The sequence below is a fragment of the Phascolarctos cinereus genome, unplaced genomic scaffold (assembly GCF_003287225.1).
Source record: "Phascolarctos cinereus isolate Bilbo 61053 unplaced genomic scaffold, phaCin_HiC Scaffold_726;HRSCAF=1367, whole genome shotgun sequence".
Classification (NCBI taxonomy): Eukaryota; Metazoa; Chordata; class Mammalia; order Diprotodontia; family Phascolarctidae; genus Phascolarctos; species Phascolarctos cinereus.
The window spans coordinates 385649768-385672007 of NW_027556098.1; the positions used below are offsets into that span (position 1 = coordinate 385649768).

The 22240-nt window shown below is 42.3% G+C and overlaps 2 long non-coding RNA genes across 2 annotated transcripts; one reads left to right on the forward strand and one right to left on the reverse strand.

The window, feature by feature from the left end:
* Positions 1-1152: 1152 nt before the first annotated feature.
* Positions 1153-5951, reverse strand: LOC110198789 (uncharacterized). The gene is made up of 2 exons (XR_002321827.2): positions 5565-5951; positions 1153-2298 (listed from the first exon to the last, which is right to left on the reverse strand). It is a non-coding gene; the product is annotated as an uncharacterized LOC110198789 (long non-coding RNA).
* A 21-nt stretch (positions 5952-5972) lies between these two features.
* Positions 5973-13099, forward strand: LOC144454222 (uncharacterized). Its single transcript, XR_013482549.1, has 2 exons — positions 5973-6255; positions 7249-13099. It is a non-coding gene; the product is annotated as an uncharacterized LOC144454222 (long non-coding RNA).
* The last annotated feature ends 9141 nt before the right edge of the window (positions 13100-22240 follow it).

Below are 22240 nucleotides of genomic sequence, written 5' to 3' on the forward strand. Positions count from 1 at the left end.
TCATAATCTACCTCTAATCCCCAGATCAGAGTGTAAATTCCTTGGGGCCAGGGAATGAGTCATCCATCATTTGGCTTTGCAGTCCTGGTGTCTTCCTTATATTGGGTGCTTACTGTTTGAATTAAAAATAAATATATATATTTAATCACAGAAACTGGTCCTAGTTCTGGCTTCCAGGAGCTGTACAGAACAACATTCCTTACCTACAAGACAGCTTTTCATATAAGGTGTCCCAAAAGTCTTGGTGCAGTTTTTGGCTCTTAAACTGTGCCAAGTCTTTCGGAACACCCTAAACAATTAAGATATAATTATACCATATTATTCTATGAAAAGTTTAAAAAATTGAACTAATAAATAAAATTAGAAGCTGATTTTATTTTTTAAAAAACACAATAAAATAAACTGTTGGTTAATTTGATTTAAAAAAAAAACCAAATTGCCAGTATCAAAAATGAAAAGGGTGAATTTACCACCACTTAAGATGAAATTAAACCAATTATTAGTAACTGTTTTGTCCAATTATGTGCCATTAAACAGACAATCTAAATGAAATGGATGAATGTTTACAAAAATATAAATTGCCCAGATTAACAGTAGAGGAAATGGAATACTTAAATAACCCCATCTTAGAAAAAAGAAATTGAACAAGCCATAAATGAGTTCCCTAAGGAAAAAAAAAACAACAAAACTAAAACAAAGGACCAGATGGATTTACAAGCAAATTCTACCAAACATTTAAAGAACAATTAATTCCATTACATGAACTATTTGGGGAAAAAAATAGGTAAAGGAGTACTACCAGAAATTCCTTTTATGACACAAATATGGTTTTGATACCTAAAGCAGGGAAATTAAAAACAGAGAAAGAAAGCTATAGACCAATTTCCCTAATGAATATTGATGCAAAGATTTTAAATAAAGTACTAGCAAGGAGATGACAGTAATCAATCACAAAGATCATACACTATGACCAGCTGGGATTCATACAGGAATGCAGGGCTGGTTCAGTATTAGATAAAACTATCAGCACAGTTGACCATATCAATAACAAAACCAAGAGAAATCATATAATTATCTCAATAGATGCTGAAAAAGCCTTTAACAAAACACAACACCTATTCCTATTAAAAACACTCGAAAGCATAAGAATAATTGGTGCTTTTTAAAATTTATTCTATGATCAAGACAACATTAGGACTCCCTTTAGACTTCTTTTTTCCAAAGCAAATAGAAAATGGAAAATTTCTGAAACAGCAACTGCAACTAAAAGTTAAACCTTCCCAAACCTAACTCTGGCTGGGGTCCCCATCTTTAGAGAATCAGGCCAATACAACTGATGTTCTAAGTTCCCCAGTGTCTTGGAGGAGGGTTGGATAGCAAATACAATAAAGAGTAGTGGAAGGCTGCATGTCAAATTATGCTTAGGCTTGGATGGAGTTATTAAATATGAGCTGGCATTTGCTTTACAGGCATACAAAGCATTTTTCCTAAGTTATCACATTTGAGCCTCATAACTACCCTGTGAAGTCGGCAGGGAAGGGATGATTATTCCTGTTTTGCAAATGATGAAGCAGGCTCAGCAAGGTTAAGTGATGTGTCCAGAGTCATTTTGTGCAAGGCCTATGCTTGCAGCTAAGGGCCTACTCAAAGGTTGGGATCTGAACCCAGGTAGTCTGACTCTAAATCCAGTGCTCTTTGTATCACAACACAACTACATCTAAGAAAGATTCTGAACTATGAATGGAGCACCTAGGTTGCAAGTGCTGCTATGGGGTTACAAGATAAGCAGATTCAATCCCAGTTCAGTGGCATCTTTGAACTTAGCTTTTTGGACTGTTTTTGATATAGAGGAGCTGAAAAGAGGAGTAAGATTATCCATCTTGCTGATTCCCCTCTCTCCCCCTCAGAAGGGAGTGTACTGGGCAGAGTGGAGTAGCTTCCTTCTCGCCTTCCTCCGTGACCCTTCAGAAGACAACGGGAACCAAAGCAAAGGCCTGATCCTTTCCCCCAAGAACTGATGAGGCTCAACCTCTGCCTATGTCCATTGACCTGGTGGGTGATTTCTTCTCCTCACGTTAGGAGGAAGCAGTGCCTAGGGGGAAGAAGCCAATTCTCTTCCTCATTCACAGGTGGCTGGTTCCTTAAAAAATGATTTGTTCCTCAGTTGCTTGCCCTTAGTTATTGTGAATGTATTTCTGCCCACCCCCCCCCATAAAAAAGAAGAAAAAAATCAGGCAAGCAACCATCAAATCTTCATCTGGTATAATGAATGATGGCAGCAGGTAGAGATTTTGGTCCCTAGAAGGAAACAGAAGACATGTCCATTCAGAGTGACACTCATCTCTGATGACAGACTCCAAAGGAAGAGAGGAATACTGATACCATATCCCTAGGCACAAGTTTTGATAAACAAGAGAGCTAATAAGCAGAATTTGTATCTTTGTGTGCATATATACATATATGTATATACACATATACATGTATATGTGTACACACACACATACACACACACACGTATATATGGTATCGTGAACATCTTTGCTGTTGTTCAGTTGTGACCCCATTTGGGGTTTTCCTGGCAAAGATACTGGGGTGGTTTGCCATTTCCTTCTCCAACTCATTTTACAGATGAGGAAACTGAGGCAAACCAAAGTGAAGTGATTTGCCGAGGGTCACACAGCTAGGAAGTATGTGAGGCCACATCTGAACTCAGAAAGAGGAGTCTGAATCCAGGCCAGGTACTCTATGCACTATGGCACCCCCTAGATGTTCCATCTTAGTGCGTGTTCTTAGTGAATATCTTAGTGCAGTTTTAAATTTTAATAGCTTAAAGCTGAATGAGCTAAGACAGTTGGAACACCTTGTATGTATGTGTGCGTATTTCTATATAGAGATGTATAGCTGGTTGTGTGTATACGGACAGGTAGCACCGTGCTTGAGCAACGTTTGACCTGCAGTAAGAAAGATCTGAGTTACGAATCTTGTCTCAAAACACTAGCTGTGTGACCTTGGGCAAGTCACTTCACCTTGATCTGCCTTAGTTTCCCCATCTGTTAAATGGGGATGATAACAATAACTACCTTCCAGGGTTATTGTGAGGACAAAGTGAGATAACATTTGAAAAGCACTTTGTAAACCTTAAGGCAAGTGATAGCTTTTATTATCATAATGATATATACATACTCCTAAGATCTGAGACAAGCCCTTGATATTAAGGCAAGCACTAGCTTCATGAAGGGGAGATGGGGCTACAATTAAGGCACCCACACCTTAAACCTACTATGAGGGAAAAACAAAACCTTACACAATCATTGCATTTGAAGCCTTAACCTGCTGCTTCTAAATGAGTCATGTATTTGCAAATGTCAACAGCTACTGAGATTTTCATAAAGATTCTGTTTCATGTAACAATCTCTTGGGAGATCCTCATAATTGAACACAGGGACCCCAGTGATATGCACACAAGAATGCCTTGGGATGATAACCCCAACCCGTGGGAAGTGAGTCTTTGCCCACGATTTCTAGTGAGGGGAAGCCTCTGACCTTCAGAGGCAGCATCTCCCACTTGGGTATAGTTCTAATCGTCCAAGAAGCTTTTCTTACGTGCAGCATGCCTGCTGCTTCAGAACTTTCGGCCATTATTCCTAATGCTGGCCCAGGGAACAAGCAGATTAAGTCGTAGTGGACAGAGTGGCATACTTGGAATCCAGAAGACCAGAGCTGAAATCCCACCTCTGATATATTTAGCTGTATGACCCTAGGCAAGTTACTTAACTTTTCTAGGCCTCAGTATCCTCTTACATAACTGGGGATAAGAAGACTAGAGAAACTTGCTTCACCAGATTGTTATGAAACTCAAAAGAGATTATTTTACATATATGTATACAGGTTAATTACTCTGACAACTTTAAAGTATTACATCAGCAATCATCGCACAAGAGAGCCTTTCTTCCATTTTAGCCAGTCAGTTAACAATTATCTATAAATCACCTACTATGTGCCAGGCACTGTGGTAAGTGCTGGAAATAGAAAGAAATGCAAAAAACAGTCCTGATCTCAAGGAGCTCACATTCTAATAGGGGAGAAAACATATAAACAATTATGTAAAAAGAAGATATCATTAGGATAAATGGGAGATCATCTAAGAGGAGAGGAACATTAAGGGGTATTGTGAAGGCTTCTTATAGAAAGTGAGATTTTAGCTGGGACTTGAAAGAAATCAAAGAACCCAGGAGGTAGAGAGTTCCAGGGATAGGGGAGAGCTGGGGGAAATGCCTGGAGCTGGGAGGTGAGTATCTCCTATGAGGAACAGTAAAGAGGCTAGTGTCACTGGATCTGAATACGTGGAGTGAGGAAGGTGTGAGAAGACTAGAAGGCCAGGTTGTAAAGGGTTTTGAAGGCCAAACAGATCTTATAATTGTTCCTGGAGGTAACTGAGTTTACTGAATGGTCTGATCTGCTCTTCAGGATGCTTAATTTGATCTGTGTGTGGAGGGTGGATTAGAGTTCGGAAGACACTAACCACGATACTATTGCAATAGTCCAAGCAACATTATCATCAGCAGCAGCAACATTTACATAGGTGCCACTGTGCTAATTGCTTTGTAATTATTTCTTAGGATCCTCACAACCACCCTGGCAGGTAGGTGCTACTATGATCCTCATTTTATAGTTGAGGAAACTGAGGCAAATAGAAGTAAAGTGACCTGCCCAGGGTCACAGAGCTAGAAAGCATCTGAGGCTGGATTTGAACTCAAGTCTTCCTGGTTCCAAGTCCCACATTCTATCCACTATGTCACCTACCTGCCCCTAAGGGCACCACCAGGGTGGTTGCAGTTTCTGAGGCGAGAAAGGGGCATATATAAATGATGTTACAGGCCTCGGCAACAGATTGTTATGAGTACTGAGAAGGTGAGGAGTCAGAGATGTTGCCTAGCTTAAGAGACTGGAGGAAGGCAGTGCTTTCAATAGTAATAGGGAACTTCACACGCTGAGAGTGTTTGGGGAGAAAGATGATTTCAGTTTTAGACATGCTTAATGTAAGATGTCTGTGGTTCAAGAAATACAACAGACAGGAGATTAGGATGAGACAAATGATCTGAGAATCATCAGAACAGAGATGACCACTGTATCCACGAGAGCACCAAATGAAACAGCCATCAAAGGAGAAGAAGACCCAGAACGGAGAGAACCCTGGGTGGAGGGGGGCACCCACAGGTAGCGAATGTGACCTACCCAAAGAAAGATCCTGCAAAGGAGACCCAAGGAGCAGTCACACGGGTAGGAAGAGAACCAGGAGAACGAGAAGAAAGTATCAAGGAGAAGAGTTTGATCTTAGGGTCTGAGGCTGCTGAGAATTCAAGAGGGATGACGACTGAGAAAAGGCCATGGGATTTGGCAATTATCACTGAGGCCAAAACAATATAATAAGTGACAACCCTGCCCAAAATAATTATTAATTTACTTATTCAGTGCTATACCACTCAAATTATTAAAGATTTACTTTAGAGCTAGTAAAAACAACAATAAAATTTATCAGGAGGAACAAAAGGTCAAGAATATACCCCACTTCTCATTCCTCCTTTTTCGCTTTGGCAACAGATGTTTTGCTTGAAAAACTGAGGCCAGGTGGGCGTCCCAGTGGAGAGACAGCACTGAAAGGGCGAATCAGGAAGACCTGAATTTGAATCTTGCCTCAAACACCTCCAAGCTGTCTGACTCGGATTAAGTCACTTTCCTGCCTCTGGGGCTTCACTTTGTTCGTCTGTAAAATGGGGGGGACTCGAACTCGACGACCTCTGAGGTCCTTTCCAACCCGAGATCTCCGAAAGATCACGTGAGATGCAGCGCCCACCTACTGCGCGTGCGCAACTAGGGTTAGTAGCGCTGAACCAGCCTAGCGTCACGCCCACCCGGAAGGCTTACAGGGTTAAACAAGGAGTCGGCTCACTGGGCCTGCGCCCTTTCCCCAGGAGCGGCCTCAGCCTTGCATCTATTGGGCAGCAGCATGCCGTCACGTGACCCTCCTACGTCGCTCGAAATCGGCTCCTCCGCCAGGGTTCGGTTGCCCTGAAGGATGGCCTCTCCTCCCCACCCCCCCTGGCCCTTCCCTCTCCTGCTAGTTGCGGGGGCCTCAGAGATGCTCTCCAGTGCGGCGTCGCCCATTCTTCCCCCAGAAATGAGGCTCCCGAGACCAGCACCTAAATGTGTGGCTCATCAGGGCCTCGGGCCGCAGAGCGTTTCCTTCCGCCGAAGGTACCTAGTGCGGCAAGAGGCGAGAAGCGAGGGGGCGGGGCGGGATCCCTGGAGATCGCGCGAGAACTGGCCGTCCCGGTTTCCGTCGCGCGGGCCGTGCGCCCTAGGGCCACCGACACCGTGGGTGGGGCGGGCGGCCAGCAGTCCTAAAGTGAAGGAATGGGAAGACCATCTGGGTGGTGCCCACTCAGCCGGCTAGCACTTATTAAGCACCTACTGTGTGCCCAGTTGGGGATGCCGTCATCTCAGAGTAGGTGAAGGGAGGAGGGGGAAGAGAAGGAAGTGAGACTTACAAAGCGCTTAACGTGTGCCATGTGCTTTACAAATATTCTCTTATTAGAGCCTCGAAACACCCCGCAGAGTTTTTAATCCCTATTTTATGGTTGGGGAAACCGAAGCAGACAGAGGTTAAGTTACTCACCCTGGGTCACACAGCTAGTAAGTATCTGAGGCCGGATTTGAACCCAGGTCTTTCTGACTCCAGGGTGGGTGCTCTAATCACTGCACCTTTAAAGTATTGGTGGGAGAAGAAGACTGCTAAATTATGAAGGTTATTGAACACCAAACCGGAGTTTATGTTTGCTACTGGAGATAATAGGGAATCACTGTAGTTTATTGAGGAGGGGTGGGGTGGTCCGTGTGACATGGCCAGACCTGCTCTTTAGGAGGATCACTTGGAGTGGAGGATGGATTGCGTCAGGGCAAAACCTGGGGGAGGCAGACTCACCTGCAGGCTATTGCAGTGGTCCAAGGGTAAAGGAGAGAAGGAAAACATGTACTAGATATGTTAATGAAGGCAAAATCTATGGGACTTTGTAACTGATAGGTTGGAGGTGGGGAGAGAAGGAGAGTGAGGAATCGAAGATGATGGAGGCAGCTGGGTGTATAGAAAACCCGGGGCCTGGAATCAGGAAGACCTGAGTTCAAATCTGGCCTCAGATAGATACTAGCTATGTGACCCAGGGCGAGTAACTTAACCTTTGTTTGCCTTAGTCCACTAGAGAAGAAAAAGCGAACCACTCCAGTGTCTTAGCCAAGAAAACCCCATGGACGGTATTGGTGTCCTATGGGGTCATGAAGAATCTGACTCAACTGAATGAATGAAGAACATTTGATGATGACACCGAGGTTTCAACCTTAGGTGACTGGGAAGGTGGTCATCCAGGACTAAGGAGGTAATGATCCTGCTGTCCAGATCTGCCCTGATCAGACCACTTCTGGGGCACTGTTCGCAGGTTAGGAAGAACAAAAATCAGCTGGAGAATACCCATATGAAGGCACTTAGGATGGGGAATGAAGGGGACTGCTGTTCAGGGATTAGTGGAAAAACTTGAGAAGATTGAGGGGGAGACAAATACAAATATTTGAAGGACTTTTATGAAAGTGGAGGCCAGATTGGGACAAGTTTAGACTCCTCTGGGCTATCTCCTCATCCTGCTGCTCCTGCTGTGGAACAAGAAGAGGAAAATGAGCATTGTGAATTTTGGAAAAATCACTTCTTCCCCATTTAAAGAAACCTTCCAGGACAAAGAAACAGAAATGTCAATAGAAAGCCTTGGGATGTATTTTATTCTTCTGTGCTGGACACAACAGGATAAGTCAGATGATCTTGAAGGATTCCTTCAAGGTGCCTCTCAAATGCTTCTTCATGGAGCCTTCCTTATTTTCTCCCCCAAATCCGTTTTCTCTGATCAGGAAAAACATTTTGTTAAATACCTTTCTAAGGTACTTAACTGTTACCGTTATCATATATTATGGTTATTAACAGCTGCTCAGCCAGGGCTCCTTACTCAGAGAGCATGTGCAGTTCTGGGGAACAGGCAAGAAAACAAGAATGAAGGTGGCGGGGTGATGGGACCTGGACCCCTAAAAGGAAAAGACCATGTCTTTGAAAACAACCCAGTCCCTGAATTTTCCCATATATTTCAGTAGCCCAGATCACTGGGACCTCTGCCCCAAGGCATCTGGCCCACCCCAGCCCGCCTAGATCACTTAATTAACTCACTTTCCAGTCCTTTAACTGTCCTCTTGGCCCACCACAGACTACTTTATTCCTTTCACCATTGCACATGGCCCACCCCAGATTATTTACCACTTCTTAATCCCATCCAGATCTTTTCACTGTCCTTTTTTGTGTATAAGTATCAGTCTCACCCCAATTAAGTTGCAGATTCCCTCAGAATCTTGCCCACACTATTGGTGTTACAATAAACCTTGCCACTTTGACTGGACAGCTATTTGAGTGTATAAATTGTTTCCGAGCAGACGCTGCCCTGTATCCTGGCGTTTTGGGGTTCCCAGCAACCCCAAACTGTATCAGAAGGACCCTCCATGCTCCTCAGTTTGGTGCATGGCCAAGCATTCTGTAACTGTCACCAGCCAGGACATTCAGAAAGCCCTAACAAATGATGCAAGTCTTTTGTTTCCTGGCTTTCCTGCATGGCTACTATTAGATTGAGAGGAACATATTGTAAAGCCCTGAAGGGAGTGAGTCCCCGGGCCTCACCTGGGGCTGACATATGGCCTATAATATGTGACATAGGGTTCTTTTGTTGTTTGTTGTTCAGTTGTTTTTTCAGTTTTGTCTGACTCTTTGTGACCCTGCTTAGGGTTTTCTTGGCAAAGATACCGGAGGGGTTTGCCATTTCCTCTCCGGCTCATTTTACAGATGAGGAAACTGAGGCAAACAGGATGAAGTGACTTGCCCAGGGTTACACAGCTAGTAAGTGTCTGAGGACAAATTTGAATGAAGGTCTTCCTGACTCCAGGACCTTCGCTCTATCCAATGGGCCACCTAGTATCCTTCCCCTTCAGTCTTCCTACGGAGCCATCCTATATAACATATTTTTTTGAAGGAAAAGGAATGAGAAAAATCAGCAAAATCAGTGATTTAAAAGAGTGAAATACATGCCCTAGGCCACACCCATGTCCCTCCCCACCTCTGCAAAGGTGTAGGGTAGGGATGGCTTCTCTTTTCTTTGGGGCTTGTTCTTTGTAATTTTGCAACAATCACTTGGATTGTGGTTGTCCTCTCCATTACATCGTTGTAGTCATCCTCTGTGGTGTTTTCTTGGCCCTGCCTACCTCACTCTGTATGAGATCATGTAGATCTTCCTTTGATTCCCTGCAGCCGTCCTATTCATCATTTCTTAGAGCACAGTGAGAATTCCAGTATGTTTGTGTACCGTAATTTGTTGAATTGAAGTAGCAGCTCACATTTATATAAAGGGATAGGATTAATAGGATTACAAACAACAACCTTAGATGGTAGGTAGGACCAGTATTAGTATTCCATTTGACAGGTAAGGAACCTTGAGCTGACTTTTAAGTGACTTGACGGTGGTGCTACCAAGTGGCAAAACTGGAAGTTGAATCTGAGTCTTCTGACTCTGGGCCCAGTGCTCTTTACTCTGTAAATAATAACTTACATTTGCGCTATACTTGAAGTATCCTACTTTGCAAGCCTTACAAAGTGGGTTTAAATTATCTCATCTTAATAACTGGTAATTAAATTATCTTACATTATGTCATCAGATTGTCATAATAGTCTTCTCTCCGTCAGGTTAGGTAGGACAAGTATTTATCAGGAAACTGAAGTAGAAATAAGAAAAGAAGTGATGCTCTGAGGATTTCTTATGGCTTGACTGTAGCTCTTTCCTCAGCATAACATCCTAACCATAAAGCCTGTCAAACCCATAGGAAATGTGGCGCCATAATTCACCATACCCTCAGGAGGAGAGAGTCCTCTATCCTTATCCTAACTAAAACTATTAATGTTTAATCTACTATATTTTTGGACATGGCCAACATGGATTGATTTCATTAACTGTGCTTATTGATGACAAGACAAAGTTTTTGGGTCGACGGGGAAAGGGAAGAGAAGAAGGATAATGATAGAAAAAAGGAATGCTAAGAGCATTGATAAAGTATCTTTTAAAGTGCACTGAACAGAGTAAAGTTCAGAGGAATACACAGCTGTGGAACTAACGTGCTAACTCAATTGTACATGCAAGACACATGTATTATGAAATATGTATGTCTATGTGAGTAGTTGAAATGTATAGACAACATGGATTGTGTAAATGTAAAGACATGTAGCTCACAGATGACAATGATAGATAACTCTGGAATCTGGTCCATCTTTCTCTAAGAAGGAATGTGATTCCACCTTGAGGGGCACAGGAGAAGGGCGAGAGCTATACCTACCTCCAAGAGGTATATTGGGCTAGATTTATGTCTTTGTGCCCTACTCAAATATCACTAGTCCATGGGTATGATTTTTGAGGGGAGTTTAAAAGGAAAGCCACTTCTCTAGTTTCTCTTAAGGGGAAGGATAATTCCAAACGTAGGCCTATAGGTATGGCCTTTTTACACCAAAAGATAGTTACATAAAAGGTCCATTAAAAACATCTAATGGTAGGTTAACGCATTTATCCGAGCAAACAGTGATCAGAAATCAGAGCGATTATAAAAATTAGAATATTCCAGAAAATGCACAAGAATGCATGAGTTTGGGGCAGCTAGGTGGTGCAGTGGATAGAACACCGACTTGAGTCAGGAGGACCTGAGTTCAAGTCCAGCCTCAGACACATAATGCTTACTGGCTGTGTGACCCTTAACCCCAATTGTTTAAAAAAAATGCATGAGTTTTCTAGATGAAAGTGAGATGAGATCTCATCTCAAATCAGTATAAAGGCCCCAGCCTTACCCAAAAGGATGGTCCCTGAAAGCTGTAGAGAGGCAAACTGGAAATCGGGGACATGTCGAAGAGCCAGTTTTCTCTATATGTCTGCAGCTACCAAGTCATTCTTTCTTTATGTCTCTCACAAAGAGTATCTGGAACCATGCTTGTCTCTCCCCCAAGAAGCTAAGGCCCTCTGCACAAGAGCTCTGTATTACATTGTAGAAAATGCTGTATTATGTTGTTTGGAAAACTTACTAATTACTATGCTGTTTAAATCTAACTTTATGTGACTAGAGATTGTTTGAACCCAGAATGTCCTCCTGACTTCAGTAACTCTTTAGGAATGCTGGAGATTGTTACAAGGAATTTGGGGTTTGTCGGGTCCTGAATCCACCCAAAATATGTTTTGGGTTGTCACCCCCAGCTCTTGTTTGGGGTCTACTTGTTTTGGGTGGATCCACCAAGCTTGTGGTTTGGCTTCCCCCCAAATTTCATCGAATGTCTACATTTACTGATATCTGTCTCAGTCGACCTTGTGTACAAGTTGCCTTTTTGGCCAGATTGCTCAGCTGTGTACATGTGATGCCTGTAAGGGGTATCCTCATCAAAATTCTGTATAATATAAACCTTTCAGAACCTGGGGTGAGGGAGCCACACCTCCTTTCCAGCTCACTCTCCTCTACCAAATGACCTAATAAATTTCTTCCTAAAACTATTTCGAATTTGGGGTTCATTCTTGAAAACAACAACATCTTTATTCAGCTCAGGATTGTCTCCATCATTTTAGAGTCGTATCTCCTTTTGTATAGACTGGTTATAGACCCTTTAAGAAAACAAAAACAGAAATGAACCCTAAACAAGCTGTACTTAACAGAGATTTGAAGTTTCATGTACAATCATTTTTAAAGTGGGGGTAGGGAGAAGGGAAGAAGGTGCCTACTGGGTGCCAAGGACTGTGCTCAGCAGTTCACAAATATTATCTCATTTTATCCTCAGAACAACTCTGGGTGGTAGGTGTCATTATTACCCTCATTTTCCAATCGAGGAAACTGAGGCAGACAGTTTAGGTGAGGCATGTGTGTGGCTAAGGTATGCTTTCCAACTCCTGGTCCTGGAAGGCTGTTTCTTTTTTGTGAAATCTTTATAAAGTTCACCTTAGGAGTAGTTCTTGTCTGGGCTTCAAGGATTGGTGCCTTTCAAAAATCCATGGCCAGGACTTCTTGCACAAAGACAAACTGCCCAGTTCCTATGTACCTACTCCAGCAAAACCCTGAAATTAACACAAGACCACATAATGATCAAGAAATTCAATGAGAAACTATAGTAAACGACTTCTCCAACCCCAGAACTGCACAAAAAATCAACCAGTAGCCCACAGACAACAGGAGACAGTCACCAGCAAAGTCGGTTCTTGTACAGGTGAATAAGCTGGTAAACTGCCAGCATGATCAAGTACATGAAGACATGTAGCCTTCGAGGCTCTGTCCAGAGGCTGGAAGTACAGAAAACTCCAAAGAGAAGGCTCCCAGGGGAGGGGAGGGGAGGGAAGTTCAAAAACCCACAGGGACCTTGAAAGCTGTGGGCATTGGCAATCTGCAGAGCTCAGACCAGAACAAATTGAGTGTCCAGGACTCCAAGGTATGTCCTGAGACACCTGCAGATCTGGCCCTCTGAACCGTGAAGGTTCTACGAAGTAGACGTCTTGAAGGAATTCAGACAACCCTGATGGAGACAATGAAGGGCTGGCTACCCACTCCATCCAAAAGCTCCAATTGGTCCTGGTTCAAAGCTCAAAAGTTGGTGAGATATTTAAACAAAACACCAAAAACCAATTAAAATATTATTATAGAGCTCAAGATTCTGTATCTACATATATGTATATGCATATATACATGTGTATGTGTGTATATAGCTATAAATATCAATATATCCTGATTGGAGAGAGTAACTTTAAGAACTGCAAAAAGAAACTCAAAGGAAAAAATAGTATACAATGTATACTGTGATTTGTGCCTGTGTGTGTGTGTGTGTGTGTACTAGCTAGATTGTCACTTCCTGGAGAAGAGAGACTGTAGCTTATTCTTTGTATCTCATTCAGCACCTAGAACAGTGTTGTGTATATACCTGGTATAATAAAGATTTGCTGAATGAATGCGTGAATCTGTTGATTGGCTTATTGTGTTTCTTTCCATTTTGCCAGCAAGCTAAAAATGTAATGGAATTTTTGTGGAGAGTCCTCTTCAGCTACACTCATCCATGAGAAATATATGATTTATTTACCCTTTAAAAATTAATTTGACCATCCCCGAGGCAGTGGGAAATGCATTCTATTGGAAAGTCAGAAGACCTGGGCTCTAATTTCAGCCCTGCCCATCATGCTCTGTGACCTGGGACAAATCACTGAACTGTTTGGGTGCTGACAGGACACCTGCCCCCCAAACTAAGTGGTGGGGCCTGAGAAAAGAGGGATGAAGCTAAATACAAGAAAGAAGGGGAAAAGGGAAGGTCTGAGGCAGAATGCAGCTAAGTCATTGGGGTTTTTTTTAGGAAAACAGCATATGGGAACCCTTTTCCACATTTATCTACAAGATAATTGGAATTATTATATAATTAATTATAATGATGAATAAATAATATTAAATAAAATAGCTAAGCTAAAGGCTTCTCAGGCAACTACCTCCTGACAAGTAAGACCACTTAACTCTCAACCCTAAGAAAGTATACCACTGGGTTTCTTCGGTTTCTGCATTGCATGTGACTAGTTCCCTCAGTTTTGTTTCAGAGATGAAAACGACAGTATGCATCAGAGGAATTCAGAAGAAAGAAGGAAGTAGGCTGATGTGGACCCCATGAGAGCAGGGAACGTTTCAATTTTTTGTTCCTATGACAGGCACTTAGCGCAGTGCTTGGCATGTAGTAAGTGCTTAATAAATATTTTTTCATTCATTTATCCTAGATGTAGAGCTCAAGGGACTTGGAGGCTGTCTGTTCTAAAACTTCATCATTTTACAAATGAAGAAACTGGATCTCTGATAGTTTGATTCATGGACATTTCTGTATATGTTGGTATCTTTGAATTCTCTGACTTCCCAGTTCATCAGCTTCCTCAGATCACATAATTTACATTTTCATCCCATCCTCTACTACCCACAGGTTTGGTCACATATTCAACTGAATCATCACCCGTAACTACGCTGTATCCATGATCTTCAATTGTGAAATTTCTCATTAACTGTAAATTCATGGCCTCCCATCTCTTCTTCTGCCTCATGCAAGTTGCCTCACTCCCCAAACTCTTCCAAATAGATCTAAAAAAAGCACCAGAAAGAATTCTGATTGGGAAAACCGGAGTGGGGAAATGAGTCATTTTTTTTTTCTAGCCTAGATCAGCATAGGGAGACAGGGAGATCTGTGGACACTGGGCATAGGGTCCAGCCAGAAGCTTGGCTCTATGGACCCAAGTACTTCAGTTCAGGGAGATACTGTACCCCAGTGCAAGCGGGGGTACCAGGCCCGTAGCAGGGCACTCAGACCTTGTGCAGGGTGCAGGAGCAGGTGCCAACTGGAAGTTTTATCTCCCAATAACAAGTTCCAGGTTCCAGATCCAGGGCAGACTGAGGAAGGGACTTATACTTAGGGGTGAGGGGCAGTCATATGCCCTAGCCTGTGTGTTGAGTGAGGGGGAAGTTCAGAAGCAAGTAGCAGTAGTGTGGCATAGACTCCAGGAGCAGAAGGGAGTCTCAGTTCGAGCTTCTAGCCCAATATGAAGCCCCACTGCAATCCATCCTTCATTTGGCCACTAAAGTGATTTTCCTAAAGTTCAGATCTGATCATGCCACACACCCCTTACCCCACCTCCCCACCCCCAATCAGTAAACTCCCGTGGCTCCCTATTGCCTTCAGGAACAAATACAAAATACTCTGTCATTCAAAGCCCTTCATAACCTAGTTCCCTCCTACCTTTCCAATCTTCTTACTTCCCTGACACCTACTGTTTGACCCAGTCACACTGGTCTCCCGGTTGTTCCAGAAACAAAACCCTCCATTTCTGAGCTCCAGGAATTTTCTCTGGCAGTCTCCCATTGCCTGGAATGCTTTCTTTCCTCTGCTCCAACTACCAACTTCCCTGGTTTCCTTTAAGTCCCAGCTAAAATCCCTCGATTTGCAGGAAGCTTTTCCAAACCCATCTTAATTCTAGTGCCTTCCCCTGTTAATTATTTCCTATGTATCCTCTGTGTGTGTGTGTGTGTGTGTGTGTGTGCACATTGTCTCCCCTATTAGCCTGTAAACTCCTTGAGGGCAGGGACTGTCTTTTCCCTCTTTTTGCATCTATAGCACTTAGCACAGCATTTAGCACACTGCCTGGTACATAGTAGGTGCTTTCTAAATGTTTATTGATTGCTGTTTGTCCTTTGTTCTCAGAGAGGACCATGACATCCAGGAGTTGATGCCATGACATGCAAGTGAATTGGATTTAAGTGAGGGAGGGCTGTGCAAAGTCACCAGCCTCACTTTCTCCTCTAGAACCATTGGAGTGCAGTGGCGAGGTATAGATGAGGACGACTGGAGATGTCCCAGGATACAGTGGGAGGCCTTGGCCTTTTCAAGCTAAGATCATTAATAAGTCTAGTTTGACTGAGGCAATGCCTGTTCAGTGATTAAGACTTAATGAGAAATTAAGGCTTGATAATAAAAATAAGAAATTGATTGATTGACTATGAAAGTATAACCAAGGCAGACCAAAGGGAATATAACCCTAGGCCAAAGGGAAGTCTATAGTTCTGTCACTTTGAATCAGCAGGGCTGGATCTAGGGGTAGTCTACTGGTTTGGTTTTTTTTAGGCAATTGGGATTAAGTGACTTGCCCAGGGTTACACAGCTACTAAGTGTCAAGTGTTTGGTCTGAGGCCAAATTTGAACTCAGGTCCTCCTGACTTCAGGGCTGGTGCTCTATCCTCTGTGCCACCTAGCTGCCCCTAGGAGTAGTCTACTGTTGCTTAGATTCAAATCCTGGTCAGGAACTTGCAGAGTTCAGACCAGGGGACATTGATGCCCTGAATCAGACCACTTTGAGAGCTCTGAAAGCTTGTAGCTTTCTCTGAGGATCTGGAATGTATAACACTCTTCCAAAAAAGCAGCAACAGGGACTAGCCCAGACTTTTCCTTCAGAAGTACTCAGAAACTGGCCCTAACACAAAATCCAAAATCAGAAAGTGGGCTGGAAGAAAGAGCAAACAAAAAGAACCTCATTGTTAAAAACCTATGATGGTGACAGGGATGCTCAAGACACAAACCTGGAAGAAGAGAACGACTCTAAAATAGCTACAAGCAAAGCCTCAAAGATGAACACAGCTTGGCTATAGACTCAGCTAGAAAATTTCTGTAAGAGATGAATGAAGCAAGAGTTTTAAAATGTTTGTTATAAATGAAATGACAGCACTAAAGGGAAAGAATGGGAAAGAAAAAGCTCTGCAAGAAAGAATTGGAAAGGGGATTAACATCCAGACCCAAGTACAAAACCTTGTCCAGACAACAAGCTCCCTGAAAATTAGAATAGGCCAAATGGAAATCAGTGACTCCGTAGAGAACAATATGAAAAAAGTCAAAAGACTGAAAAGATAGAAGAAAACCAAGTCATCTTATAGCAAAAATAACTCACCTGGAGAACAGAGCCAGGAGAAAAAAGTTTAAGAATCATTGGACTACCTAGAAGCCATGATAAAAATCAATCAGTCAATCTTTGTTGTCTGACCTCAACTAGGCTTTCAGTATTCTAATCCAAGGGTGGGGGACACATGTTCTGAGCCAAGTTCCCCACTCCTGGTAATCTAATCCTTTCTTTCTTCCTTAACCACTACAGTAATTTTGAACCTTCTCCTCCCTCTTCAATCTCCCCCTCCCCTACCAGGTGCTAGTGCCTTTGCCTCTGATGTTACCTTCTATTTACTGTTTATATCTTGTATGTACCTGGTTATTTGCATGTTGTTTCTTCCATTAGAATGTTAACTCTGAGAAGGCAGAAACTGTTCTTGCCTTTCTTTGTATCCCCAGTACTTAAGTACAGTGTCTGGTCACATAGTAAACATTTAATAAAAGCTAGTTGACTGACTTTGGGGGAAGAATTCGGACAGGAAGGATACACTGACATCAGAGGATTTGGAAGCAGTGATTTATTACACACAACTCAGGAGAGTAGAATGCATGTGACCCTCCTTTTTGTCCAACTGGGTCCCCTTGAGCAAGCATGAAGTCCAGATGTGGTGAGGTGAGTGTGCTTGGGAAGTTGAACCCAGTCCATACTGATGTGGACTTTTGGCAAAAGAAGAGTGTCTTGTGACCATGTGGGGAATTTTGATTGTGCCACAGCAAAGCAGTGCTGCTTTGCCTTAGGTAAACATGCATCACTGGCCAAGGAGGAGAGTGTCAGAGCCAAATCTGACCTATGAGTACTAGCTGACCTTTACCCTTCCTGTACAGAGGCAAGCAAGGTAACCTCCTACCTTCTAATGAGAAAAATCGAGGTCACTTATCCTGAGCACCCTGTCTTGCCTACCTCATACTTCAGAATCCTCTCTATATCATCCAACTCCCATAGTCTTTTGTTCCAATCTCTGAGCAGTTGGTCCTTCTTGCCAAAATCAAAATATCCGTTTGTTCCTCTGATCAAATTTCTTCTCATTTCCTTTAGGAATTTCCTCCTCCATCCCTCCTTTCATCTATAATCTCTCCTTATCCAGTGGCACCTTCCCTACTATGTAGAAATGCACTCAGGCCTAACCTATCTCAAGGGGCCTGCATTTTACCCCAACATCCTCTCCAGCTATCATCCTGTGTCTCTCCTCCCTTTCACAGCTGAACCCCATTTCCTCCCCTCTCACTCTTTAACCTGTTATAATCTGGCGTTGATCCCACTGCTCTCCAAGGTTACCAGATATTTCTTAACTACTAAATCCAATGGTTTCTTTTTTTTTAAGCTAACAAAATTCAATTTTCTCTCCCTCCCATATTCCAACCCCAATGAAAAAAAGAAAAATAAAACCCTTGTAATAAACATGTTTAGTCAAGCAAAAACAATTCTCACATTGTCTGTGTCCAAAAAAGTAGATTTCGTCCTGCTTCTGTTGCCTCTCTGGAATGAGATAGGTAGCACACTTGCTTCATCATGAATCCTCTAGAATTATATATATTTCATTGATGAGATTTCTTAAATATTTGAAAGTTTTTTGTCTTCATAATGTTATCATTGTCTAAATTGTTCTCCTGGTTTTCTGTGCTCCATTTTCTTTGCATCAGTTCATACAAGTCTTCCCAGGTTTTTTCTGAAGCCACCTCTTTTGTCATTTCTTATGGTATTATAGTATTTCATTACATTTATGTGTCGTACCTCGATAAGCACCCGTTTGGTTTCTAGTTGTTTGCCACTAAAAAAAAAAAAGATCTGCTGTAGTTATTTTTGTCCACATGTGTCCTTTTCCTCTTTCTTGGATCTCTTTAGGGGTTTAGGTTGAATAGTGGTAATGCTGGGTCAGAGGGTGTACACAGTTTGGTAATTTTGGGGCATAGCTCTGAATTACTTTCCAGAATTGAATTGTACCAATAGCTCCTCTTGTAGTATACTAATATGCCTGTTACCCCAGAGCCCTTCTGATATTTGACATTTTCCTTTTCTTGGTCAACTTTGTCATTCCTAGGGTACAAAGTGGAACCTCCAAGTTGGTTTATTTTGTGTTTCTCTAATTACTGGTAATTTTGAGCATTTTTTTCCTTATGGCTATTACCAATGATCTCTTTCCATTCTCCATTTTATTTGCCTTCTCTAAAACTTTTGACTCTGCTGACCTACCCATTCCTTCTAGATACTCTCTCTTCCTTTGGCTTCTGTGAGGCCACTCTGCTTGGGTTCCTCTCATGTCCACCTGGTCCCATCAAGTAATGAATGTTTTTGTGCCAGCAGCTTGGGAAGCATCTTTGTAATAGGTGGTTGCCTTTTGCCTCTTTTTCTATCCCTGGTACTTAGTACCGTGCTGGGCACATAGTAGGTGCTTCATAAATGTTTATGAATTGGTGGATTGTAGGTTGACTGGTGCATGTGCAGGCAGAGAGCCTGAATGCCTCTCACCATTTGGAAGAGGCTGCAGAGTTTTCTTCTGAGAGAGTTATGATGTCATTTAATTGAACTGCCTTGGGAAAAGTTGAGCACACATAGACATTTGGTAATTGGTTCTGGTTTACTGACCATATACTTAAAGAGAAATCTTTTTGATTGGTTATATAGCTGGCACTGAGAGTATCTTCAAAAGACATGCTCTTTCACTGCTTTCTCCTGGTTTGACTCCTTCCCTTATTGCGTCTGGTGAGATATTGTATTGGAAGAGACTTGGACCTTCTCCTCACTGAGGCTGACATGTAGCCCCACGAAAGAGGCCTCGTTTTTTTGTCTCTGCTTTTTCTTTTTCATTTTCAGTCATGGGATTGAAGACTATGATCTTGTGAGTTTCTAAAGATCAAGAAGGTTACCTCAGGGAGGTCTTTGCTAGGTTTTGCAACCAGCCTGACATTGATGCCCCAAAGACAAAGGAGAGACCTTTAGGAGTTACGTTTGAAATCCAGCCCCGTGGTAGCTTAGTTTTATCCTGCATTGATGACACACTTAGATGTGAACTTGGTGGGAACAATGTTGTATAGAAACTGTGCTAAAAATGAGCCTGCTCTTTCCAGAGCCTGAGTTGGCAAAGGGGAGAGGGTGCCTCACCCTCCCCATTGTTTGGGGAAAATATTTGTACTTCTGTCTTTGCTATATCTTTACAGCAAGCCAATAAAAGCTAATCAAAGTCAGTCAATCAGTAAATCAGCTTTTACTAAATGCCTTCTTGTGCCAGGCACTGTGCTAGTCATTTGGATGAAGCTGATGGTGGCTGACACTGGTGGGGGCTTGAGGTGATGGTATTAGAGGACAGACATACCCAGGCTCCTCCAGTGGCCTTAGAGCCCTGGGGTGCTCTAACAGCTGCACCCTGCAGCTGCCTGCAATAGAGCAAACAAACCACAATCTTTCATTCCTTGGAACTCTGACGGTTACTGGTTTGTGCTTTTTCTGTCAGCGTTATGTTCTATTCTGCATTATTGTTATTTCTGCGCATGTCTTATCTCTCCTACCGGACTCTAAGGTCGGTGAGGGCATAGATCTTACTTTAGATTTGTGTTTTCTCCTGCGCCTAACACTGGGTTTAAAAAACATATGTAACATGTATGCAATCCATGGCTGTTCCTGGTTCCCCTTCACCGCCAAACGAGGAAACTTATTATGGCAGGGTTTCTGCTCTCATCTTAGATTACTGGTAAAAGTCGGCAATGTGTGTATATAGTATGAAGCGTACACACACATCATATACATATATGTATGTATATATGCATCAAAGATCTTTTTGCCACCATAAAGCCTTTGTTTTAAGCTGAAATCCCTCTGGTCATTAATTATTAAATGTTCAACTTCATCAATAACTCAAGTCCATTCTGTTTGCCCTGAGTATAGTTCCTTATTAATAATAACCCCTTTCATTTGACTAATGTCATTCTCCAAGGACTGAGGAGCATGAAGTACTTTCTCTGACTCATCCGTATGTCGTCACTGGGAATCAAGCAGGGGGCAGCTCTGACAGTCGCCATCTTGTAATTGAGGAGAATAGATTCCACAGAATCCAGCTGCTTTATCTGTAATTGTATGGAGATATTGTCACCGAGAGGAAGAGAACATCTGAAACGGAAGCAAAATCAAAATTTCAAGACAGGATTAGATGGGGATGGGTTTGCAAGAAAAGAGACAAAAATCTCCATACTCTGAACCAGAGATTCTATTACTAGGCTTATGTCCCAAGAAAGTCTTTGACAGAGAAGAAAATCCTTATGTACACCAAAAAATATTTATAGCAACACTTTTTGTGATAGCAAAGAATTGGAAACAAAGTAGATGCCCATCGATTAAAGAACGGCCAAACAAATTGTGGTATATGAATGGAATGGAATATTACTGTGCTGTAAATTGTGATTGTGATGGATACAGAGAGGTGTGGAAAGATTTGTATGAATGGATCTGTAATGAAGTGAGCAGAGCCAAGAAAACAATACACACAATGACTGCAACAGAGTAAATGGAAAGAATAATCACGACAAAATAAAAAATGAATATAACAAAATTATAAAGATTAAACATGACTCAAATGAAGAGATGAAAAGATACCTCCAACCTACCCCTTTGTGGAGGTAGAAGGTCCATAGGTAATACACATTGCATATGTTTTCACACTTTTTCAATGTATTGATCAGTTGTGTTGATTTTTGCCTTTAAAAATATTATTTGTTATGTAGGATAGCTCTCTGGGAGTGGGGAGGAAAAGGATATGGGGAATAACTATGATGATGTAAAAAAGAAGACATTAATTTTATTATTTAAAATGGGCATGGGAACACTGTAATGAGATGTTGTATTTTCTCCTAAAACCCTACTCCACGCTTCTTCATGGTGGGTTGTGGAAGACTCTGCCTAGGTAATGTGATTTCTGACTGGTCTTACCCAAGCTGGAAAGGCCTCAAGTATGAACCTGTGAAAGACTGTTGCCCATCCTAGGATCAACCTGCTTCAACATGAATGAAGGCAGATCGTGAGGCGAAGGATTATTTTGTCCAAAGCAACTCATGAAACTATCCACTAAGCTATGGAGAGACCGTGACGGGTTTCAGTGGAGAGAGAGAGCACACACTGATGTAATAGTTTCGGGAACAGTTCACAATTTCCCAAAGTCTTTCCACAGAATACCCCTTTGAGGTAGTTCTGAATCATAATAGCCAGCATTTATATAACACTTTAAGGTTTGCAAAGTGCTTTATAAATATCGTTTTATCCTCACAAGAACCCTGAGAGGCAGGTGCTTTTTTTTTTTATCATCCCTATTTTCCATGAGAAAACCAAGGCAGATGGACATTAAGTGACTTGCCCAGTCACACAGCTGGTCAATATCTCTGTGGGTGGATCTGAAATCGAAGTCTTCTTGAATCTCAGTTCTCCTGTCTATCCACTGCCCCGCTTAGCTATCTCTAATAGATTTGTGATCTCAGAGATTAAGGAGTTTCCTTCAGTAATTCAAATGGGGTAATTTCCATCCATGCCTGCCTGTCTTGTGTTACTCTCATCTGTTTTCACAGTCAGTCAGTAAGCATTTATTAAGCACCTATTGTTTGCCAGGCTCTGGGGATATAAAGCCAGGCAAAAGGGACAGTCCCTGTCCTCAGAGAGCTCACAGTCTA